Below are 25874 nucleotides of genomic sequence, written 5' to 3' on the forward strand. Positions count from 1 at the left end.
TGGGTCGCACTGGACAGTGCCTCTGACCAAGTATTTGACTAGCTGCTCTACCAGTGTTATAGACTGTGTCCTGATCTCTGTCCCAGGGACAACAGAGTGTCAGAGTCTACAGCTGTTCAAGCTTCCGTATGTGAAAAAAACAACTTGCTGCTGGTAACATGGAAACTCTTTCACTTTATATATAGGAACTGGAATAAGGGCCTATCAACCCCTCTCTTGTACAACTTGATCAGCATCTCCTTGATCCACAACAGCTTGTCAATGCATGATGCTAAATTATATCTAGACCACAGAGTCATTTCTAAAGCCTGAAGGTAGATTGCCCTCAGGGAATAAGTATTTTCACAGTGAGCTCCTAGGTAATCTATGCAATTTGCATTCTTAAACCCAGGGATAGTATATCAATGGCCTGCTCTCTAGAAATTCTGAATCAAAAACTCTGTGTGGTAGTGTGGACCGCCCTGGAGTTTTCCTGAATTCTTGTGCATAGGTATGGCAAGATATCTGTCACTCTGCTTTAAAATGCTTGAGTCTGAGAATGTCCCAGCTGTACAAAGACAAGCCCTGACTAAAATAGGAGGTTCTCTCACTTCCTCTCCACCTTGTCTCTTATTTCTAGGACCTGAGTATCCCTCTTTCTCTTTAGGCTCTGTTTTTACCCTTAATTACTATTGCTACATTTCAAATTCTACAAGGAAAATATCTCTGTTCCTTCCAAGGTGACAGACGAGTTGCTAATCTAATAAATTAATTTCTAAACTAATGAAAAAGTGTTAAGGATAGTCTTGTTGTGGCTAATAAAAAGTCACTGTGAATCACAAGTAGCTTGTAGAATATTCATGTCAGGCTAGCTTACCTGGTGTGTGTGCATATTAGTATGTACATTTATATATTTCTTTAGTGGTTGCTTTTCTTAACTGTGTGACACCTTTACCTCTACATTGAGAAGAATTTATATTGAAGTAGAACATTAAAAATGAGCTAAATAAACTAACTAAACAGAAAAATATGACCCTGAAAAAATTAATTTGGTAGTGTTGACTCATCTGCTTATGCTTATTAAATAAAACTAGAACTGCAAACATAGCTGACACTAAAATCTATCTTTGCCAGGAATGATTCTGTAATTTCCCAGGGTCATCTCTCATAACTGTTCTTTCATTTTACTAGCAGGAAGTGGTGCTTATTCCATGTAGCCATATGATATAAATAAAACCTGAATAGATAACAACTAAATGTCCTCCAGCATCAGTAATAGCATCATGGAGAGAGCACAATCACAACAGTTCAAACAACTGCTTTTTTTTTTCATTGCTCTAAACCAGTGTTTTATCCAAATCATCCATGAAGTTTTTGTTTTTTAAATAAACAAGTATGCCTAGTACTAACCTCACAATTACCAAGTGGAATTTCCTAGAGTCAAGACCAGAGAAGAGAAAAGCCCATACTGGGTAGAAAGACGCATAGACACAGACCTGGGAGACACTGTGACAGGCTCTCTCCTAAGACAAAGACATTTTCCTCTTTCTTCCTTCCTCCCTTCCTTCCTTCCTCCTTCCTTCCCCCATCTCTCTCCTCTTCTTTCTGTCTTTCTGCTTTCTTTCTTTCTTCCTTTCTTTCTGTTTTATTTTACTTTTATTTTTGGCACATGGTTTCTCTGTGTAGCCCTGGCTGTTCTGGAACCCACTCTATAGATCAATCTGGCCTCCGACGGAGAAATCCACCTGGCTCTGCCTCCCAAAAGCTGGGATTAAAGGCATGTGCCTCCACACCTGGCTAGGGAACGAGGCCTTTCTTCATTAAGGATGCGCACTGCATGTGTAAATTAGTGGCTCTTATTTTCAGCACCCGTTTTACTAACAACAAAAGCTGAGGCTTAGAACTTTTGAGTGACTTGCCTAAACTCATAAATCAAGGACATGGGAAAACACGGTCCCAGAATTGAGGTCTGCTTGAACACTTAACTGCCACGACTCTGAACTTGAAAAAGCCCTTTTAATATCCAGATGGAAAATGTATGGCCCTGTTTTATAGCTGCAATTTCCCACCCAGGAGCTTCAATTTTGCTGTTTTGATTACCCTAAGAGTATCCAGATTGTATAGGGATTGTCTCATTTTTATAGCCTTGAAAGAAAGCCACTATAGTCATGCGAAAGGCGACATGGTCTAATAGGTAGAGGATACTTTCAAATTGTAAGTAAAATGTTGTGCTTTCTTTGTATAAAGGTCACTTCTTAGCCCTTAATTCACAAATTCCAGAAACTACTGTAATTTCACTGCAGAATTTATTCAGATAGGAGGCAAGGCTGGACGTGCAGGAGCTTTCTTCCAGGTCAGATCCCCATGAAAATATTAACAAATATCTAAATCGTTTCTCTAGATGCAGTTTCCCGAGTGGACTGCACAGCTTTAGGATTGTTTTTCCTTTCTGATTTAGGGATGACAGCAATATTTTAAATAGTGATGACTCATGTCTAGGACTGAAATTTGTTTTCCATGAGTTTATACATTTTTCCCCTTGAATTGCACCAAAAATGGTTTTTTAATTGCCTTTAACTCATGCCCAATAAATGGGATGAGAATTGATTGCTGCAGTCCTGTTTGGTTTAAAATTATTCAAGGCTGTGTGTGCTTTGAGTCAATTGAGTGCATGGGTGAAAACAGCAGCACTTTTTGTCCTCTTACGACAAACAAGGTTTTAAAAATAGTTTAATTCATATTTAAAAAGTAATATAGATGTAGTTTATAATGCTTAAAGTGTAGTGACAGAGCACTTTAAAATAGATCATACTACAAAAATGTTTCTCTAATTAGGAATTGTTTCTTGATTACCCTCCCCCCCCCCAGTTTTTACAATACTACAAATTTAGTCTAAATTCCTTCAAGATACATAGCACCTGCATGTTGCGCTTGCTCAGAGCCCTGCCATGGTTTTCAGATGCTTCTAAATAGTGCAATGAAATAAGAGATAAAGCAGCGACTGCATCAGAGAACGGCCTCTTCCACAGAGACAGACTGTGAGTCACTTTTCCATTCTCCGAAGAGTGGTTTTAAAGGCAAAAAATTAAACAGTATGAAAATTGAATTAACTTGGGTGACTGTTTAGGGCATTGAAATAGCAATTCACTAAATGGTACCTGTCAGCAAGCCAGTTTTTGTTCAATCTCGTTATAATTACTTACTGTATTATGGTTTTCATTTACTAATGTGCCATAGAAATATAAGCAAGTCATTTTAAGGATTTCTTTTTTCTGGTTGGCAGAGGTTTGCTTTATGAAATTCTTTACCTGTGGTAGGAAAGGATATAATGGGTAAAAGAAATGATTAATTACTGAGGAGAGAAATTCTCCTTGGTCATAATTTAGATAGGTAGTAAGTGAAGGGAATAGTTGATTTTCTTTCTCCATTTAGTATCAGTAAATTCTAACTGGACAGGATAATTATTTGTGACGTAGTCTTAAGGAACTGGGAGAACACTTTCTTATATTGTGATTATATTGCTCTGTCATATTTGTTTCCCATCTGCATTAAGTTTAAATATTTGATTTTGTCAGCAAATGGTATTTTGCTTATAAACTCAGGGATGCAGGTCTGACCTGTCTCTGAATCCAAGTCCTAAAGGACATTGTTAGACCTTACCACACTGCATAGAGCAGCTGCCCCCACCTGGTGGTTGGAAGGGCAGAACCCTGAGCTGGTAGACTTTTATTCTATTTTTCCTGTGGAAACCCAAGCCGTCTGTCTGTCTGTTTACTCTGTAAAAGATAGTACCTATTTAGAATTTTCACAGAGGCAATAAAGCAGAAAATGTAGTGAAAGAATTAACTGTAAATATACTACCTTTTTGTTCAAATAAGCTTCAGTGAATGTCCTCTATATAAAATTTAATAAGATCAGTGTTTCAAGAAACTCCTCATATATAATTACACACTAAATATATACCATCCTTTCAATGGTTTTATAGTTATTTACTATACAGGTAGGGAGAAGATGCCTCAAAATATACAAAAACTAAATCACATTCTTCAAATTCTAAAACAATATTACCCAAGGTTGAGAATATCCTTGGGCAGCTGATAGTTTCAAAAATTCTAGCATTTTCTCTGAATCAATTTTTACAAAGCAGTTATCAGTTTTGTTTCTCATCTATTTGATAGCAATAGACAAATTATCATGAATGTAAGACATGTAAGTATAACTACTTTTGATATGAAGTAGTTTTGTCTGTTCACATTAATTACATATTACTTATCATTTGTTCTTACTCAAGTGTTATGTCACCTGTAATTTGTGCTATCTTTAAAAGTGCAGTAGGACTGTTGTACTGATCAGTGGGGACTTAGATTCTAGAGACTGTCAGTTTCTACTGGTATATCTTGGGTAAATTGTTTAACTCAAGAGTGTTGTGATGAGGCCTGAGTTAGAAAGCTGAGTTAAGTGCACAGCTTATGTTATCCTACTCATTACTGCTAAGTTAGTGGGAGTTGCAAATGGAAGCACTTGGTGAGGGGAAACAGCCAGTCAGTGGGGAAAACCGAGCTAGGACTCATATATCCTTTCCCTAAAGCCAGGAATTTTTGGTGAACATCACAAGTTGTGCCTTTATAGCAGGGTTTTTTTCCCCATGCCTTCCATAGGCATGACAGTGTTTTAGGGGCATCCAAAGTGAAGGAGCTTATCAGCCTCACAGGCCTTGACTCCATGACTCTTTCCTAGAGCTATGTTTGGCCCCCTGTTGCAAACATACTCTTTGTTCAGAATCTTGTCACTTTCCAAGTTCTAAGCGACATATGTTGACCATCAGAATACTTTCATTCTTGTCAGTGTCTTGTACCTCTCCCCAGTACCTTGCAGGCTCTCCTTGCTCTCTGTTATTCTGTGATCCTACCACTTCATTTGAAATCGTTCTGAATTTCAGACACAACTCCATTGATGCTGTGGGTCTCATTCCTGCTCAGCAGTTCCCGAATTTACATTAGTCAGTGATATGTAATTTCTTCTGGTACGTTCATATCTGTACTTCCCTTGGTTGATTTTCAAAGCCAGCATGGTGACTTAAGCATACTAAACCGACCTTACAGCTGCACTTTGCATCCCGCCGTATCCTCGGTAGCTAGTAGCCTGGTCTTCACCTCTATGCTGTAATTGTTACCTCTGAAACATCTCCTATTTGTCTCAAACAACACTTCCCCACCCGCTGCACACACACAGTAGATTTGTAGAAAGATCCTTCAAATTGAAGCTGAACACTGTAATATGTATTAATATTGCCCTCTTTATACAGACCTTATAAAGAGACTCAATCTTTCATGAATTCCTTTGATATGATTAAAACAGAGACACACCTCTCTTAGTATTCATTTTGCATCTAGGAAATATTAGTATTCCAGAAAACACCAGTGTTCTATGAGTTAAATAATGAGCGTTGACATAAAAGAAAGGCTTTTCTTTTTAGTGTCTGCACAAGGAATTCATAAATACTAGCAAGAGAAAAAAAATCTCACAGTACATTGTGTCAAAATAATTCAAGGAAACGTCTATTTGTTACTCAAACAGCTTAAACAGTCTGTACCTCATTCATTTATGTTATAATTTCCAACTTTTGTGTATTAAATCTGATATTTTAAGGAATCTTAGTCTCTAGTTTCTGATGCCAAGATGACAGTGACCAAAGGAATAGGATTTTCTTTCTATTACAACAGTATTCTTGGCCTCAAAATAACGCTTGCTCAAAAAACAGGTTTTTTTATTTAATCATAGCAAAATTAATAGTTAAGAAAAATTGGCGTGAAAGAGCAATAAACAAGAGTTCTAGCTACTCCATGTATATGCATATACATTTCTTCTTGGCTCTAATTATACTTCCTCAGGAAACCTGGTAGTCACATGACTAGGCTTGACCTTGAGTGGGTCAGTCCTATCAAATTATAAGATATCAGATACCCACTGAAGGTTAAAATAAGAACGTTGCCTCTGCTTCCCACTGTGACCTACAATGAAGTAAGACCTCCAAAAGTTTACATGCTTTCTTTTTTATCAGGCTGTAGAATTTTGTTTCTTTCTAACTAATGACTGAAAGTCCATGTCTATAGTTATATCTCTATCAGTCTATAGCAAAGAAAGCCTGGAGGGAAGTTGCAAAGTTATAAACCACAAGCCAGTTTTATTATTCTTCTGATAGTATGTTTTTCGATGTCAACTTGATATTAATTTTCCACTTTGTTCAATTCAAAACAAACAAAAATACCCTATTATTAAAAGCTCTTTATACAGTCTGTCTTTATATTCCTTTGAATATTTATTTGATAGTTTTTTTCAAGCACAGGCAACCTAAGAAACTGTATACTAGAGTGGAAATTTCTATTAGTCCATGTAAAAGGAAAAAGTGTAATAGCATATAAAAATACACGTGGAAAGGAGAATGAGCCTAGAGACAGGCTAGGACAAGGACATTGGAACCAATTTCTTTCCATGTCATAAATAACTAGTAACTTTTCATATCCTGTTTTGGAATTAGCAAAGAATACAAAATAAGCATAGATTGTGTGTATGTCTGTGTGTGTGTGTGAGAGAGAGAGAGAGAGAGAGAGAGAGACAGAGATAGAGACAGCGACAGACAGAGAGAGAGAGACAGAGAGAGTAATTGAATAATCAAGTGTTTCTACATTAAATCAAAATACCTTAATTTGGTTAAACTGCAGTGTTCTATATTTGATTAATATGATTCTATCAAGTAATTAACTGCATTATAAGCTATAGTGAATGCCAAACACTAACATTTGAGCCTAACTAAAGTAACAATAGCCATAATTAATGCCAAAGAGAGAACAGGTTGTAGTAAGATCGGCATTTGGGACACCTGCTCTGTTTCTATTAACCTTAGAAATGTTTCCTAAATTCCTCATCCCTCTGCTGTGCTCCTGAAAATGAGACACAATTTATGTCCTTCTCACCTCCAGGGGTTACCATGATAAATATGTAAAAGTGCATTGAGCTTTTTTGTGATAAAAGGTACTATAAAAATCTAAGGTGTTTTTATTATTATGTCAGTCAAATGGGATCTCAGACTCAGTTCCCTTTTGAAGACCCACAACTTTTTATGGGGGAATCATGAAATTGTATTGGGAAATATATTAGAGTCACATCACAGGGCAGACAGAAGATTTTTATGCCTTCTGGGGCCTGTAAAACTTGGTTACAATTAGAAATATGAGAAGATATTTATCATAGAATATATCAGGGAAGACATTACTGAGAGCAAATGAAAAACATTTAAGAGACCTATGCAAGGTAGGAATTCTAATTCTGGTTTTATGGAAATAAAAGTGCCCATGATTGTAGTTACTATGTATTGACCGATTCTTCTATGCAGGAATTTTGATTGTTCCATGCACATAATTATATTTAACCTTGGAGTAATACTAAATTGATCATCACTAGTATTGTTTTATAGATCAGGAAACCAAAGCTTAAAGGTGATAAGTGGAAGAAAGACTCCATAGTGGCAGAGTCAGGTACAAGACGACACGTGCTGAAGCCATGGCTCAAGCTCCTAACAGTTTGCAAAACTGTAGCTCCTAAAAAGGGCACTATTATGATATCTATTTCAAGGAGAAAATGTTGACCATCATAAAGTAAAAGTTACAGTGCACAAACATTTAGAAGACTAAACAGCAATAACACAGCACAGGCAGGCATACTGTGAATAATCTTCATGTAACACATTTACTGAGCTATTTGGATTTCCTAATTTTCTCTTTTACTAGGTTTTCTAAAAGCTTAATCTGATTTCCATTAAACACTTACAGTCTGTAACCCTGTTTTGTTATTCTGGCACATGATGGGCACTCAAAGGATGCTCGAATCAAATTGAAACGAGCCTTTTGTCAAAGAGGAAGGATAAATAAATATTTAGGGACTGGATGGATTGGCACTTATTTGGCACTTACCTGATGATAGATGCTATAACTGGAGAGCTGTAATAGATCTGTCAGATCTTTTTGGTAACACAAATATTACAACTTGTGGGTATTTAAAGAGTTTCCAATAGTTCTGTCTCTGAAGTCACAGAAAGACTTTCTGCCTTAACTATGCATTATCTTATTTCCTACAGAGAAATGATTCTAGAAAATTCTTTAAAAAAAACACATTTTATACTCTTGGTTATTTTTGCTACTTTTCACCACTGATAATGGATTTCTAGCCCTCCAGAAACAATACCCAGCATGTATATATTATTAATTAGTGGCAAAATGGAGATAGGAGTGGTTTTAATATTAATTTCAAGACCAAAACATTTTTATATTTAATGAAAAAAATTAAAGTTATCTTTTAGGGCTGAAATGTTATAATAATTTAAATTCATGAAATGTCTCTTTTACCTCACAATTTTGGAATGCATTTTTTAGCTTTGATGCAAATTCATATCTTTAAAAGAAGTTCTACCTGTACCAATAAACAATAGTTTAAATCATCTTCTTTGTGTATATTTTCAATTTGTTTAAGAAAAACAAAAATAGAATTCATAGCTTAAATGTTCATTGAACTGGGTAATTCAAAATTGTCCTTTTGTGACATGTGGGTAAACATCGTGTTTATATGGATATTGAAGATAATACTATAGTGTGGAAATACAGGAATTTATAAAAAAAGAATTTTCCTTAACATGCTTTAACAGTTGTCATTATTTGAACTTCTATAATTTATAGAAAAAGATGATATGGAAAAGAATTATTTATATAGCTATGAATTTCTGCCTTACTATAGGGTTCTTGAAAGCACAACCTTGCTTTTTTAAAAAAGGAAAATCCAAATATCTTTTCTCTGTGTTACATGATATAAAGGATTTCCATAGTCACTCAACAGAAATGTCTTTGAGATCCCATGACTGATAATGTATTTATTTGATCACCACTAACAGTGAGTAATCAGATCATTTCAAAGTTTAAAAGAACTCTTTTTATATGGGAAAAAGCTCAATAATTATCAAAACGTGATAGAATCTTAAGGATTTTTCTTATCACCTTTTCTAACAAATTTACTTGGTTTTCCTCACCTCAAAGTTATTAAATCATGTTTTCTATTTTTAGTCATGTGCACTTTGGCATTGATCTAAATTTGAGGGTTAAACAAAATAAAAACAGATTGATTGTCTGAATCTGGACCAGTTATGTGTTGTCACTTTAAGGTACTTTTTATGATATGTCTATGACAGGTATAAATATTGTGGAAAATACACCCTCTTGTAGACATCCTAACTGGATACCCATGGTGGACTTACCGTTAAGACACTTAAACAGCACAAGGTCCAGTGCCAACCTGTCAGAGAATCAAGGCAACACATCAGGGTTTATATGTTGGTCTTTATGCACATCAAATTGTGGGGTAGCATCTATTCAAATACAGAGTTTCAAACTTTCTAAACAGGCAGAGGAGTGTAGAAATAAAACCTGCTGTGTGAAAAGCTGGAATTTGTTACAACACATACCTTGAACAGAGTTTCCTCAATTATCCTATTGTGATGAGCAGTGTAAAGGGGAGGGAGTTGAAATGCAACTGTTATTTCTACAGAGAACTAAGTGGCTTCTTTGCTGTAGTTGATGACTTCTCAAGCTATTCTAAAAGCTAGGCAGGTTCTTTCTGGAGCAGGGAGGAGGCCCTTTCGCTTAGAGATCAAAGTCAGGCAATAACCTGGCTTTGGAAAGTCCTGTATCCAGGTTGATGTGTTTTTCCGTATGGAGGAAGAAATACTTTGGAGCCTAATTGGAAGCCAGTTCCTCTGCCCTCTGTCCCCTGCTTGAGCCAGGGTCCCCTTTCATTCACATCAGGTTGGATTCAGTTGTTACTGAAAACTATCTTACCAACTTTATGCTGAACACTGAGTCCCTTTTCCACCACTCACCACATCCCTTTCCCAGATAAATTTAAAACCTGTTGGGCTTTTCCCTTCCACTGGCCCCCTACACCGTAGAAAAAAACAAAAACAAAACACCGAGTCCCACTGCAGGCGCCCCCTCTCTGCCTGCCGAAAGCTTTCTAATGTCAGTTTGCTTTCGGAGTCTATCAGCAGCCGGCTGCCTCTGCCACCTGAATTTCAATTTCTTAATTCACAGCCCAGATGAAACAGAATGGAGCAGGATCCGGGCTGCCCTCTACATTGGGTTGGGCTTATCAAGCGTGAAGTTTGGCGCTTTGCAAACCTATTCAAGCGATTATCTGTTGAGGACCTCTCCAGCCATCTCCATCTCTGCGGCGGGCTGATAAGACAGCTGTTTCACTAGCCGCGGTCTCCCCGGGCCTCAGTCTTTAGATGCAAACCCCGCCTTTGTCACAGTGCCCCGGTGCTGTCGCTTGCACTGTGGGGCAAAGGTTGATCTGAACACACGTGGGGAAAAAATGTGAGTGTGTGTGAGAGAGAAGGGGAGGAAGAAAACAAGGAGGGAGTGGGAAGGGAGGGCCTGGGTGGGGAGGAAAAGAGTTGGAGACCTGAGGGAGCTGGGGGCAGGGAGCTCGCAGGGCTCAGTTGATGGTTGTGATTGACTGGTTGGTCAGCCCGGCTTTATTATTTCAAATTAGACGTGGATCGCACATAACTGGAAACATAAATCTTCAATATAAGAAAGAGCCTCTGAGTATCGGAAGCAGAGAAACCGTTTCTACCCAGGTCCGGGTAAAGGGGCGGGCAAAAAGACTGATTGCTACCATCTGAGACAGATGGTTTCCTTTAACTTTGGAAACTGCTATTTTTAATTACTTGTATTAATTTTGCATGAGCTCTATCGGCTGCAGGAGGAAGCTTAGAGAAGGCTGTTAGCATCACTGAAAGAAACGGACACGAGGCTCCGATTTGTCCTGTATCACCTCCAGTTTTTTTTTTTTTAAACCTCGACTGATTGCCGGGATGTTCTCCTTCACGCTAGCAGAGACACGAGTTTATTCTCGTAAAAGTTCCTCCCGAGTAACCGACGCAAGAAAATCTGAGGATATTCGTGGGAGCGTTTCCGTAAATGATCTTTGATCGCAGGATGAAGCCCAGTGGGACACGTGCGACAGATCTTGGTCTGAAAACGGCAGGCAAAAAGCTTAAACAAGAATGTGACTCACACAAAAAATTTCCCGGGGGCAGAGAGAGACAAGTGGGGTCACAATGTAGGGTCATCTCTCAAGATTTACTGGAAAATATATATATATAATCTTCGGGTAATTCAGGTAAAACAGGTACCGGAGGAATTCCCCTCGAGTAGAGTGCATTTTTCAGCCCTTCCCCTGAAGAGGAGTTTAAAGACAAGAAAAGACTGTTTGTGATCTTGCTTCTTGCCTTACCTGACACTGTCCCTGCTGGAGCGTTTGCAATATAAAGGTCCTTTGCAAAACAGTCTTGATGTACTCCCCTTAAAGGATGAAAGACATTTTCTCTTTGCCAGGGAGAGAAAGCACCCCAGAGAAGAACTAGGGGGAGTCAAGGATGAGTGAGTTCTTGCTGCCATTCCCACTGGAAATTTTTAGAATGAAAAACTCTGCAGTAGGCTTGCCAAAGTTTTCCGAGATTACCGGGATTAGCATTTGTTTTGCAAGAACACCTTGAAGAAAGGAAAGCTCCTCCAAATCGGGGTGGGGGGTAGGCTTAGCAGAGGAAGACACACACAATAGCCGAGCCCCTAAAAAAAAAAAAAGAGCCTAATTCCAAGCAAACCTGATTCTACTGCGGGCAGTCTCTGTCTCAATTCGTGGAATAAAAGGTTCCCCCAAAGTGTTCTTACCAAGTCTCAAAGGGAAGAACAGAAAATACTGTACCAAACCTGCTCTGCAAACTTCACTCTGTCAGCTAGGCTGGTCTCTGTCCATGGTGCTAATTCCTGCCTCATTCCCCTGTGGGCTCTCAGAACCTGAACTCACAGAAGTGTTCAATGTTTCCACAAGTTTTTCTGTTTTTCAAACAGTAAAAAAGAAAGGTGAAATACTCCTTTAAGAAAGAAAAGTAAAAAAAAAAAAAGGTAGTGGGTGTGTTATATAATAACATTTCTTATGAAGGATTTAGATAGCACATTTCCATTATGAACACAAAACATCTCCAAAGCTCAACGATCAGAAAATAGTATTTTGATTCATTTGAGAGGGTAAACTATTTAGAAATTCCAAGACAAGTCAATGGTAATTCATACAATAGCCGAAGCAATTTATTTACTGTTTAAAAAAGTTACAAGTAGTTTGCAGAGCCTTTAATTATGCTCAAGTCGCCCTTTCTCTTCCTGTAGACAGCTCATATAAGGAAGTTATTCATCTTAACATTGTCCACAACAGCTTTAAGTATTCCTGTGAGGGACATGTTCTTTTCTGAGAAAACTTCAGTAAAACAGCCAATTGGATTCTCTAATTTTCAGCTCTGAAAAGCATTACTTTACAATTTTGTCAACATCCAACTTTTCTCCACATCTCCAGCAGCTCCCCAAACCTTCTCCTTTCTATCTTAAGTCAAAACAGGGCAGAGACTTTGGAGAGAATGTCAGAGCTAGCAAGACTTAATCAGAATTTGAGTATCTTGAAAAAACTGTTTATCTAATGCAAGTTCAGGTGCTGAGGACAAATCTGTTTCTTCACTATGAATAAGGAGGGTTTGATTACAATTTGTGTTGAATTTAGGTAGGATGTTTGCACATAGTCTTCATTAATTGCTAAGTACAGTGCACCATAACGTTCCAGGTTATGACATGAATTTCCAATTTCCATTTGTATTAAAGCAGATGTCATTTTGTTTTATTTTTAAAAGTTGGAAAGGTAAATTTTGCTTATCTACTTAAAAGCTTTAAAGTATAACAACTGTCTTATTTAAGGAGTAAATTACTGTTTTAAGATGTTTTCAACTTCCTGAGTAATCTAAGTCTGTGTTATTTACAGAAAATATACAACATGTTGAATATAACAACTTGAAAATATTTCCTCCTCTGCCAAACTGAGAAAAAGCATATATACCAAACCCACAGAATTTAGAATTTTTACATTTGAATAAACAGCTTTCCTATTTTCCATGTAATAGCTTTCTTAGTTTCCACCCCATAAAAAGGCATTCATGTATTTACAAAGGTAAGAATTTTCTTCAAAGTGCTTCAATTACATGAACACACAAAAACAATGCAATATAAAAGTGGGAACATGGTCATAAGGAGAAAATATAGTTCATGTCCTATGTAGTTGTGAATAAATCAAACAGTAGTATACTTTTGCCTAAACGATATTTCTTTCCTTGCACTGAACCGGTAGGTGAGAGGACGGCACAGGACAGGAGACCCAGGTTCCTGTTAGTCAGACTTCTATTGTCAATAGGGATGCAGGCTTTCTTATATTTAGCTTCCTGGCTTCATTTCTTCAAGCTACTGTTTTTTTTTCTTATTTTTTGCTTGTAGTTTCACTTGGGAGTAGATACTAATAGTTTTAAGTTGAAATTAAGCTCTAAGGAGCTATTGTTATATAAAAAGCAGGGAGTGGGAACTAGGAAGTGAAAATTATAAATGGTAATTATACATACAGGTTCAGGTCCCTTTCCCCAACCCCAGTTATTGTTATGCGAAGTACTATATCTTATACACAGGTTAAAGGGAGATAAACAGGTCCCCAGTTCCTTGCCATTAATCATTTATCAAATTCAAGGACACTCTCATGAAACACTGATTTACTTGCCTCTTCCAAGTCATTTTGCCCTCAGACCATGTTTGTCTTTCCCTTCTGATATCCTACCTTCTCCACCAGTGCCTTCCCTCTTTTGCATTATCAAAGCAGCGACTAGCTGCAAATAAACAGGTAAAATAATTTTTGAGAGAAGATAGATTACATAAGAAATGTATGTACTCTCTAGGAAGTTGATGCTATCCTTCAAAGCTGAAAAATTCCATCTGGAAAGGAACTAAGTTAGGTGGGTATTGTTTCTCCTTATAAGCAAGTAGCCCCACTTTCACTTAAAGGCAGAAATATATATGAATAAACCTGTACTTCAGCATTCTGAATATTAACGAAACATGGACTTGGAATAAAGCAATCTTCATCCATAAAGCAAAGACACAGACAGCATTTGGTCTACTGGTCAAACTTTTGAATACTCAAAAAACCCTGGTAAAGGCTGATGAACTATCTTGAGTGTCAGCAATCCATGTGGTTCAAGGACTGTATTGCCAGACATGCAGAGAAGTAGCTGGTTCTAGTTGATACACAGCTGCTCCTTTTACCTTCAAGTGAAGGACTTTATCTCCACTCAGTGCCTGTTTTTCTGTACAGGATATTTATGCTGTTCCTTTCCTATTTTGACATGAACTAAAAGCTAATTCAAACTGTACAGCTTTAATTGAACCATTTTCTCATTCTAAAAGGAGAGGGAGAGAGAGAGAGAGAGGGAGGGAGAGAGAGAGAGAGAGAGAGAGAGAGAGAGAGAGAGAGAGAGAGAGAGAGAGAGAGAGAGAGAGAGAGAGAGAGATCAATGTGCACATATTTAGACAGAGCAACACACACAGCTACCTAATGTCTAACACAGAGTTACAGATTACTGGAACACAAACCGAAAAGAGGCATGCGGACAAGTAATGGGTGTACGTTCATCCCTCTCAGATCAAAGAGAGGAGCTCTCATTGACTCATACATACCGGACAGTTTACTATTATAAAGAAATATGCCAAAGATGCAGCCGTGGGGGAAAATGAATCTTTCGGAAGCAGAAAGACTTAAAAGGAAAATAGATGGTGCCATATCGCAAACTCTCATAGTACAGTTCCACCCTCCCACGTTGCTCTTTCCCATCTCTTTTTGCTCCTTGCATTTCCCTTCGCCGCCAGTATTAAGTGTGTACCTCCCCGCACAACTTACCTTGAAACGGGACTCCATTGAGTTCTCGAGAGTGACACAGGTCCCTAGCCAATCGTCTAGCAGAGCTTCGCCTGGGCGGCCTCAATGGAAGCGTCTGGTCCAATCAGGAGCCTGGGGCGATGAGCAAGTTGCGTTGTGGCACGACTCGGCGTATACTTCCGCGCGTGCTGCCCGGGATAGGACTCTGGCAGAGCAGCTGCACACACGGCAGTGCGGAGGCAGAGAAGGGGTTGGTGATACGGTGCTATAAATCTGTGGTCCAGTCCACCTCCCTTTTAAGACGTCCTCCCCCCTTATTTCTGTTCTCACTTAGAGATGCAGCAGCTTACTCCTGTAGCGACCTACTAAAAAGCAACAAGGAGAAAGACATCGTCTTTTTGAAAAAACGTTCTTTCGTCTCTTTTCTTTGTTCCTTGGTTTGTTTTTCTTGCCCCTTTTTGTTTAGTTGAACGGCAATAGGAGGGTAGTCTCTCCGTCTTTTTAAACTCTCTTTTTTAAGTTTCCCCTCCCCTTTCATATTTTTTCACCATTTCTTTTAGCATTGGACTTTGGGGTCGAAAGCATTTCTTTTTATTTGCTTCTTTTAAGCCGAGCACAGTTTTAGGTTTCGTGCTGTCTTAAGAGAACTATCCAGCAGCTTCTTGCTCATCCTTATTGGGAGAACTGCACCGTTACTTTAAAAACACACATACACAAAAACCTTAAGGGAGAAAGGTAAGTTTCGGTTTGGTTTCTTTAATCATTAGTTGCAGCGATGCGCTGGCAAACCCAGAAAACCTGTAAGTGAGCGGAATACAGAATGTGAAGTTAATTGCACATGTTTGCCTCATTCAAAGCGACTGCTTTGCTTTTTTTTTTTAATTTTAGAAAGACAGGCTAAAAGACAGTGGACGCATGCTTAACGTACTGAATTTTCGAAAATGTCACTGGCAGAAACTTAAGTGGTAAATGTGGTAAGGATACAGCAGGGCTACAATGGGAGGCTAGATGTTGAGTGAGATTCGGGGTTGAGGTTGGAAGTTCATTTCGTGGGAAGAGAGGGGTAACTTGAATGTTGGGGGGAAATGCATGCCTCTACTTTCGCAAAGGAATTGGAGGATTGGGGGAAATCAGAAGCCTGGATTAAACCAGGGGAAAAACCCCTTAGCTTAATTGCATTAACCAGATAGCATGTGTTGAGGAGATGGGCTTGCCAGATGGAATTTAGATGCTGCACCAGGCAGCGAGTTGTAGTTGACTGGAAAAAGTACATACAGCCTGAGGGCTGGGGCTGGTCTGGGGCTGGGGTGGTTAGAAGCTGTCAAAACTCATCATCGCTAGATAAGAGGTCTCTGATTCACGGATTCCAGTGATCATAATTCAGATTTAAAAGAAGATTGCCAATTTGGGGCCGAATCTTTGAGCCTGTACCGGATATGAGATTCCCTTTGTTCAGAAAAGCGTAAATAAGATCCTTGGAGCTGTGTATGAGAAGTGGCGGCTGCTCGGGCGCCTAGCGGTGCTGGGCGCCGGGCTGTGGATTCCAAGCCCTGTCCTTGGTCCTACGCCGCGGAGCCCGCCTTCCAGGAGAGGGGGACCCTTTGGCAGTCGCGAGGCATCGCAGCTACCCTGGGAGCTGAGTCGGCTGCATAGCCCTCAGCCCCTCCTCGCAGCTCCCCTTCCTCGAGTAGCTATTGTTAAAACTGACGCCGGGAGAAAGATGGTTGGGGACCAGACGCTGGGCAGACAGGCACACGCTTCATTTTAACTTTTGTGATTTCTCCGGGTGCAGGGAAAACCAGCCGGCTTTCTACTGCGAAAGAGCGAATCCGGGTAGACGTGGGAAAGGGGGGAGGATGCTCGCCGGGCAGGAAGGGCGGGGGAGGTAGTGGTGAACCGAGGTGCTGGTTTTGCCTCGGAGAAGTTTAAATTATTGGCAAAAGGGGGGGGGGAGGTGGGTGAATGTGTGCGTGCGAGCGTCGAGCGGTGCTCCAGACGCAAAGTATGGGGGCAAGGGATAAAGATGGCCCGGGTGGTTCATCTCTCGCTGCTCCCTACCCCACCCACAGGCTGGTTGGAAAAGCCAGCACTCCGCCAGCCTCTCCTCACCCCCCCCCTCGACTCTGCCAAGGGCGTGGGGGCTAGGGATGGCAAGGTGGCAGTGCCCACTCTGGAGCTCCGTGGCAGACAGGACTTCATGTGGCCATTGTTGCTTAATTTATGCCCAGCACGTTGCTACGTACCCACCTATTTCACGTCTATAAAGAATTAATAGGAGAGCTGTACAACTGTGGCAGGTTGGAGGGTGGATACGTTCCCCATTTTCTATTTTCAAGTATCCGTTATCAAAATTGACCTCGAGATTTGGTTATTGTCTCTCCTAATTACAGCTTCAGGTCAGGGTTTATTGTGTCGAGGGTGAGAAAAATAATCAGCCATTTAGTGTTTACTCTTACTACCGCTGGATGGGATGGATGTCCATGAACTTCTTCCCTGAAATACACGGGTTCTGCCCCTTCCCCCACTCATGTACAAACATTCTATTTGGTTAAGACTCTAAACCTTCAACCTTTCTCCCCACCCCTATTTATTATAGCTGTTGCCAGGGTAGTGGGTGTGGGAGATGCATATGTTTTATATTCTGGGCCTACCATTAACTGCAACCTAAAAAGCTGGCTTAAAAATGAAGGGGGTTGGGGGAGTACAACATAGACAGCAGTAACCCAATAAATTATCTTCCTAAATGATAATCACTTCCTAAAGGGCAGGAAAAGGGTGTTTGTGGTTTGTGGGGGAAAGGAAGGTTAGGGATGTTAGTGCTCCAAAGATAATCCTTGTAAAATGGCTTCTTAAATGGGACAGCTGAGAGATTTGTCAACATGGAGCAAACAAGTCTTCGAAAAAGAAAAACGTTAAGTGTTTCAAAGTCATCATTTAGGAGGCACATTAGAATTCTACCTTTTATCACGGCCATTCCCCGAACCTGCCTTAACAGACCCTTGAGTCTTACCCTTCCACCTTTTAACCAAGGGCTTTATAACCTATAGCTTTAGGTTATAAAGCTAACCTAACCGGTTTTGAGTTATCTAGGAGAATGAAGATTGTAGACAGGAGTGGTTTAGTAGACTTGGAAAGTATCTGTTGAGGGAGAGGTCTCCTAACTTCAAGCAGACATCTTCAGAAAGTAGAGTGAAGGGCATTGGAAGGGTTTCAGGTCTAGATTAGCAAATTGGGTAGGCCCATTTCTCCCCAACATTTCAAAACTGGCATTCTTAGCAATAATGCATGCCTGGGACAGGGATATTATAATTAACTGTTTAGAGGGAGGTCAGAGAGGCACAGGCGCTTTGAGCAGTTTTCCCAGGAACCCGCACAAAGTCACTTAAGGTCACTTAATTCTAAATCTGATTTGGGGTGACACAGAAATGCTGATGTTGAGTCAATTAGCTATTTCTGGTGTCCCCAACCTGGGTCTCCCAAATTGACGATGGCCTGTCTCCATTTTGACCATGATTGTGTTCCCTAATTTACTATGCCTGATTTCACTTCCCTTTAGAGGGTAAATTTGCCTCCCCCGCTGCCCAGCCCTGTGTTAGAGGAGTCCTCCCTCCCATCCCGTCGCATGGGGGCGGGGATCGCTGGGCGCCCTTAGCGAACCTTGCTGCATCAAACCCGCATCATGTCCTTGAAACTGTAACCTCCCGTCACGTTCTTGCGGCGACTCGATCGCCCACTGTTAGTTCTTTGCTCCCGTCTCCCGCAATTTCAGGTAGGTATGACAGGTGATGTTTTTAAATGTAGTTTTCTAGAGGGAAGGGTTAAAATCGAAACCTTTTCAATAATAGAAAAAAATTCCCAGCACGACAGGTGCTCTGGTAATTAAGCCGCCAAGCAGGTGTAAAAAACGTGCGCGGCTCGGTCTCCCAGTGCTGGGTCTGAGTCCAGGGCAGAGGCAGGTTTTTCGGGGCAAGGGGGGGGGGTTGAGCCGGGTGAAGGGCCGGGCTGGGGACAGTCAGCATTCGGACGCCCCCTCGGAGTTGGGCCTTTGCCAGGCTGTCCTGGGGTCCTGGGAGGCTGTGGTTCACGGCAGGTGCAAGCGCGGTGGAGTGCAGGGTCGCCTACTCCACATCTGAAGCAGAGTAGAGCACCCGGCACAGGCACTCGGGGGCTTATTCAGACCTCAGATTCTGTCCAGGGAGGTTTGGAAAGGCGCAGAGGGGGCTGAGCTTTTTAGGCTTCCCGTCGAGGGGCAGGACCTTTGGGCTTTGGACAAGGGGGCAAAAAAAAAAAAAGAGCCTTTTAAAAAATTCTTGAAAACCGTGTATTCTCTGTGTGTATCTAGACGTACACTTGGCGCACGTACACATGTCCAAAGTGACCCCTGCTCCAGCCGGGGCGGGGATGGGGGTGTGGGGGTGTCTCCCGGGTCACTGCTCTCTGGGAGTGTGTCTGCAAACTTGCTCAGGCGGCCCCGGGAAGCCCAATGGAGGACGCCCGGCGGGAGCCTCTGCCCCAAGGGTGGCTGAGCCCCGGCACACGCGGGCCGGCGGGCGGCGTGGCGAGCTCGCCTCAGCCCCGCCTCCTGGCGCGCTGCCAGGCAAGCCCCGCCTCCCCGCCCTGCTACAAACGGCGGGACCGCGGCGCCCCGGCGTCACTGAGGCAGCAGCCGGGCCGGTAGGGCGGGGTTCCGCCGTGTTCCAGTCCGCCTTCCCGCCGCCGCCGCCGCCGCCGCCGCCGCCAGCGTGACTCCCGTGAGCGGTGCTGACGGCCGGCGGCGCGAGCCGTGGGAGCTGCAGCCGAGCCGCCGCAGGCAAGTGTGGGGGGCGTGGGTGGGGGCGGGGACGGCCGCTCCTCTGCTGGCTCTAGCCCGGACTCCGGGGCCGGCCGGCCGGCCTGGGGGTGGGTGGGAGGGGGGGTGGGTGGGGGGACACTCGGTGTCTGCCCGCCCGCCCGCCCGCCGCAGCGCTAGGCAGCGTCCGTCCGGCTCGGCTCGCCTCCGCCCGCCCGAGAGCGCTCGCTGGCTGACCGGCCGGCCGGCCGGCCGGGTCGGGCGACAACGCCACTGGCGACGGAGGAGGTAGCGCCCTCGAAGTTCCTGCAGGGGACCGTGCGCCCGGCACCGCCCCTCCCGTGGGCACGGAGCGGGCTGGTGGGGGGGCGGCGGGAGCAGAGCGGGGCCTGGGAGCCGCGCGGGGCTGGTGGCGCCGGCCGCGTGCACGGGCGTGGACGTACTCTGCACCGCGGCGGCGGCGGCGGCGGCGGCGTGTAGCGCCACCGGGGAAACTGCGCCCAGACGCAGGTGAGTGCATTGGAGGGAGGGAGGGAAGGAGGGACGGGGAGAGGGACGGTGGGGGAGGGGGCTTCCCGCCCCAACGCCGGCTTCCTGTGGAGCCCGCGGCCGCCTTGTGGGAGGACACGCAGCTGCTCTTCGTCGTGCGGGGAGCGCGGCGGCGGCGGCGGCGGCGGTGGCGGCGGTGGTGTCTGGCGTGTGCCCACCTGGGACGGCGTCTGGAGGGAGACTTGGAGAGACCACGCGGTGTGCCGGGGTAGCGTGAGGCCGTGGGTGCTCGGGGCGGGAGCGGTGGTGATCCCTTTTGGCGTGTGAGGCGCAGCCGCCCGCGCGAGGTTGCAGCCGGCGATGCCATCCCGGGGTCTGCGCGCTCCTGGCGCGAAGCGCGGATGCTCTCTGCTCCCGCAGGCTACGGGTTTAGCTGGCTTACCGGGTTTAGGTAGCTTACCGGGTTTAGGTAGCTCACCGTGATCCCTGCGGTTTGCTCATGCCTTTGCCAGGCGAAAAATCTCCGAGGCCTTGGTGCAAGACTAGTGAGCGCACCGGGGAGACGGAAGGAGCCAGGCAAGACCCAACCGAACTGGGTTTACCAGCAGGTGCAGCGGTGACAATGACCAGCAGTCAGTCCACAGAAAAGCCAACCAGTTAATACAGGGCCGGGGTGGGAACACCATGCCTCTAGGTGTGAGCTGAGCTTGGAGTTTTACCTGTCCAGACCGTCATTTCCAATTGTGTGCATAGTTAATATTCCATCTTTACGATGAAAACTTCCGTCTTCTATCTTCTCTTTACATTTTCTGAAATTGTGGAAAACAGAGGGATTGCTACCCGTTATGTGCTTTCTTTTAATTCCTTCCCCCAAAGAACGGTGCTTAGCACTGCCGAGATGCAATACCTTCTGAAAGGACAAAAGAGCCCTAAAAACAATTTTTCTTTCCATCTTATCCTTAATAATTCTGTCTTCACAAAATCGTAGCCCAGTGTCAAACTTAAGGCAAAAAGTCATCACTTGAGTGCCAGTTATGGGTGTTTTTCCCGTTCTCCTAACAGAAACCTGCCTTGTGAAGTATTGAGTTGCCTTAGAACGCAGCCTCCTCTAGAATGGTTTGTCGAGATTCCGTGAGTTTCATATTTGTGCTGGGTGGTAGAAGCTGACCCCGAGTCTCCATTTTGGCGAACAGGTGTAAAGCTCTCCTGGATTTGTATCCTCTCTCCTCTGGTGCTTGGGGTATGCAAATAGAGACAGCTTGCTGGATGGCTTTGAGTATTCCTGTATTTCTTTTCCAGCTATTGGTGAGAGGTAGAAAAATCCATAAAGAAACACATTCCTTTCATTCCACCTTTCCCTCCTTTCCTTTTTTGTGTTCCTGTTATTAAAACTGGCTCCTTATTACCTATTTGAGTGACTGACTGTGTTGTCACTTGCAAGGTGTGAGGGAATTTTTGTTTGTTTTTTTGAGGGAAGCGTAAGTGTTTGGTCTCCAGTTCCCTGCTAGGTCTGTAAGTGTTTCCTCCACAGGGTAGTGCATGGAGTTGGGAATTAAACCTGCTGTTGAAGCTGTTCACACTACTCATGTAGAATATCCAGTCCTGGCCCGAGTCCACAGCCCACCTGTTCAGGGTGGGAGCCTCTTTTACTTACTAAGACCTAAGATACACCAGCCGTTGGAAGTCTGAATTGGTTTTGAGGTTGGTTGTGGTTTCTCTCCACAAAGTTTAGTTCCAGTTTTTGTGGTTTTAAGATCCATGTCTAGTAGGTTAAGGGAAAACTGTGCGTGAACCCACAATTTCTCTACCTTGTTCCTTACAGTGGTCTCTGTTCGCACAGATGGTTTGGCCAAGCCCTAGAAACTACCCTCAGCTGTTGGTGCTTTTCTTGTTCACATACATATATAAATATATATAATAAATGTTTTTCTTTCCCATTTTCTCTTCTAGAAGCAAGTCCCAAGTTCTCTTAAAGGACACAGCAGAGCCATCCAGAATACTCTGACTGCTAAGTTACAATCAAATGTTTCTCTTAAAAATTTTTTTAAACCAGCGACATTTTTCTGGTCTTATTTGCATGGTATAAGAGCACCACAGTGGTGGATTGTCCTTAGCGGGGTCCCCCTCCCCGAAAGGACCATGTACTCTTAAGTACACAGGTCATTTCTAATTGCTTGTCTGCCTGGTAGTGTCAGTTCTCTTGCTCTCACTTGAGATCTTACTAAGTCTACCGCATCGCCACATTTTTATTAGCACCTTTGCTGCCCATGATATTTATTTGGGAGAGAGAGAAACTGGAAAGCCGCTAGCCTGGTTAGGTTACTGTTCTGTTAGCATTGAGTGGGGTGGGATACCTCTGTATAGGTGGGGTTACCTTGGGCCTAAATGTTACACTGCTCTTCAGAAAAAAGCATGCCAGTAGTCTACCTCAGTTGTTCCTGTTGCCCTGGATCTTTGACTGAACAGGCCACATCCCACATTTCTGATGGTTTTGTTTTTAATTTAGCATGGTACTTTCTTTAAAGTCAGGGCTGTCTTATGTACTCCGGGATCTGAACAGTTGTATGACTTTCCCAGCTTGCCTCAGACATCTTGAAATTAAGAATTTTTGAACAAGGGCTCACTGTTTTTCTTTTGTGTTGTGACCTACAGATGAGTTTATCCTTGTTAGGTACTTTCTTATTTGTGTGGTCATTCTGTTGATAAATAACTATATGTAGGCTCTTCATACTTACTGGGATGCCACACCCTGTTCTGGAGGACACAAAATATTGGGCCATTGTTATTTACTGACCGTAGTCACTCAACCCATGTGTTGTAGTTTAATGACAAATCTGATATTGCACACTCTAATATGTAACAATTGTGTATTTAACTTTCTTCAAGATGCTAGCTGGCTAATTGATTATTAATTTTAAATTTTAAGCAAATGTAAATTGAAGCAGAAATGGGGGGTGTATATAAGCTTGAAAAACAATGTTTTATGTGCATGAAAAAATGTTTTAATGTAGGTTTACATGACAGTTTTCAGATTCAATAGGAGAAATTATATATTGTAAAATCCCAAGTCTCCACTAGTGTTTAGGAAAATTTTTAGTAAAAAATTAACAGATCTGATTTTTAGCTTGGTCATGTACTTCATAACTTTCACTGTAGTAAGGTCACTAGGAAAATTTCTAATTTCAAGGGAAAATTCCCTGTGTCTTTAGGCAGTTTCGTGAGCTTGGAAGACAAAGACAACGGTAGCTCTTGTGTGGAAACACTGTGGGAGGTGTATTATTCACCTACCCCCAATATGGATTCTATGCCTCTGAACTTTGGTCTTTTTAAAAATAACCTGCTTTTGGACGGGGCGTTACCTTCTCAAACAATGTATGATGCTCTGAATGCATCCGTTTTCCTGATGCTCTTAACCCCCTGTTTCCTTTCTGACTGTTACCGAGTAGTTTGTGGAATGAAAGTTACCTAGACGGATAAGGGCTTTGGGAAGGGATGTGACAGAAAGCATCCAAGAAGGCCGTAAGAGTGTCACAGTATTAAAAGAAATCAGTTTATAGTTTATCCCATTTACAACAAATTAGCTGTGGTATGTTTCTTTTACATTTTTTAAAATGCAGCGTTTTCTGTTTTATATATATTACCAATACGGTGCCGTTTTAAGAGCAAATTTGACAGGAAGCTGCTATTTCCCACTTATAAAAGTTCTTAGTTTTAAAAAAATGACTTTTTTTTCTCAGTAGATTTATTTGTGTTTAAAGGGTAAAGGATTTATTTTACCAAGCGCTGATGATTTTGTCTTAGTGCCATGTACAATTTGAACTCGTAGGTAGAGGTAGCTATGTTTCTTTCTAGCTCAATGTAATAGTGATGGGTCAATACCAAACTTTCTTCTCTAACTTAGTTTGTTTCAAAAAATTAATTTTAAAAAATTGGAGAAAGGAAGTTGAAGCAGATAATTTTTTGTTTTGTTTTGTTTTGATTTGTTTTTTGAGACAGGGTTTATCTGTGTAACCCTGGTTATTGTGAAGCTTGCCCTAGACCAGGCTGGCCTAGAACTTAGAGATCCACCTGTCTCCCCGAGTTCTGGGATTAAAGGTGTGTGTCACCACCAACTGGCCTCTATATGTTTTTTAAATGCTAGTATTTTTAATTGTGGAGAAGAAAGTCTGTCATTAAAAAAGGGAAATTTATATTCTAATTAACTGTTCTTTTTTCCATAACTCTGTTGCTATTGGATGTTCATTATTTTAACAGCTTTAAAAACTAGTAGTGGAATATCATCACTCTATTTCTATAAACATTAGACAGGAAACCTGTTTATCCAGAATGGAATTTTATTCACTTTTATTACACTTTCTTTGAGCTGTGGTCAAAGACACTTTAAAGTTACATTAGACACTTTGTTGACTGATTTTATGTAGAGCCAAGGGTAATGGCTGCTTTGTGTAATGTTTTGCTTTTCTATATCTCCGTATTGTGGAGGGCATAAAATGTGCACACCTTTAATCCTATCACTCAGGAGACAGAGGCAGGCAGTGAGTTCCAGGACAGCCAGGACTAAACAGAGAAACCCAGATTCTGAAAACAAAATAAAAATGGCAATATGTTAATATTTAGGATCCGCGCATCTGAGAACAATTTGATCAAGCTTGTAGGCCTGGCCTGTCTTATTTGAGAAATGCACACGCACAGAAAAATTCCATAGCATCTTTACTTTGCTGCCCTCAGGAGCAAAGATTCTTGAAATGAGATTTTAGAATTTGGAAGACAGGATGTTAGAAATTGGAGTTGCAATACTCTGACAAGGTCTAAGAGTTTATCTCTAGTTGAGTTACCCCTGTTGGCCTGTAGCTTTTCTTGGAAGAATGGCTCCAAGCCTGGCTGTTTCCTCGTAGTTTGTGTTAGGGCCCGTCCTGGTTTTGTAAATAAATAGCACACATGCAAGGCCTCCTTGGCACAGTGCTGCCAGCTTTCTGCTGAGTTGCTTTGCCTCAGTGGGTTTAGTCACTTAGTTTCAAATTCTTAATTTAGCAGAGCCAGGTGGAAAATACTAGGTTTGAGTGCAGATGTTTCCAGTGTCCGATTTAAGCTTAGTTGCATGTCCTGGTTCTTTTAAACACCTCCTCCGTCTGACCAACCTCACTTTCCTTACCTCAAGGACCAAATACAGATGAGTATATTGATGTGGATGTACAGGATTTTGGACAGTGTTTACTGAATTTTAAAAGTGGTAATAGATAGTCACTCTAGGTTAGTTTTACATTCGGTTGTCATTGTGAACCCTCTTTTTTTTCCTTATTCTGTTACCTTTTTTATAATTATTTTTTTATTTAACTTTTTACACATGTTACTCCCAGTTCCTTCTCCCTCTCCTCCTTCCCCTGTCCCCCATCTTATGAACCCTCTTTAAATGATCCAGTGTGTCTGTCTTTGGTACTTGGGATCAGCTATGTTCATAGTACTGGTAGCACTCACTATATCCAGAGCTGTATTATATACCACTGTATATTTATTTATTTTTTCCCATGGAAGACAAGAAAAGTCAAAAACTCCAGCAGTATTTATGCCTTGAATATTTCAGTATGGACTGTAATATAAATATCAGCATGTAAGGAAAGTTTAAAATGTATTTTCCCTGAAAATATAAATATTGCTAAACAATGAAATATTTAGATGACATGAAAATTTAGCTAGCTAATTATTCCAGAAATGTAAATTTTAAAATTTAAATTTCCCGTCTTTCAGTGAGAAATCAAATTGTTAAAATTTA

The 25874-nt window shown here is 41.9% G+C and overlaps 1 protein-coding gene across 24 annotated transcripts in view; it reads left to right on the plus strand.

Moving 5' to 3' along the window:
- Elavl2 (ELAV like RNA binding protein 2) overlaps positions 1 to 25874 on the plus strand; it is a 155892-nt gene that overhangs the window by 9212 nt on the left and 120806 nt on the right. For 7 of the 24 annotated variants that reach the window (XM_021229620.2, XM_021229626.2, XM_021229627.2 and 4 more), the window contains exon 1: positions 15012 to 15561. The exons of 3 other annotated variants lie outside the window; for them this stretch is intronic. The gene's annotated coding sequence lies outside the window, so the exon portion shown is untranslated. Of the gene's footprint in view, positions 1 to 15010; positions 15562 to 18574; positions 18596 to 20027; positions 20126 to 20321; positions 20373 to 25874 lie in introns of those variants that run through there. 14 more of the 24 variants (XM_021229617.2, XM_021229630.2, XM_040757171.1 and 11 more) reach the window with 11 other exon arrangements.

Source organism: Mesocricetus auratus, unplaced genomic scaffold (assembly GCF_017639785.1).
Source record: "Mesocricetus auratus isolate SY011 unplaced genomic scaffold, BCM_Maur_2.0 Super-Scaffold_100014, whole genome shotgun sequence".
Classification (NCBI taxonomy): domain Eukaryota; kingdom Metazoa; phylum Chordata; class Mammalia; order Rodentia; family Cricetidae; genus Mesocricetus; species Mesocricetus auratus.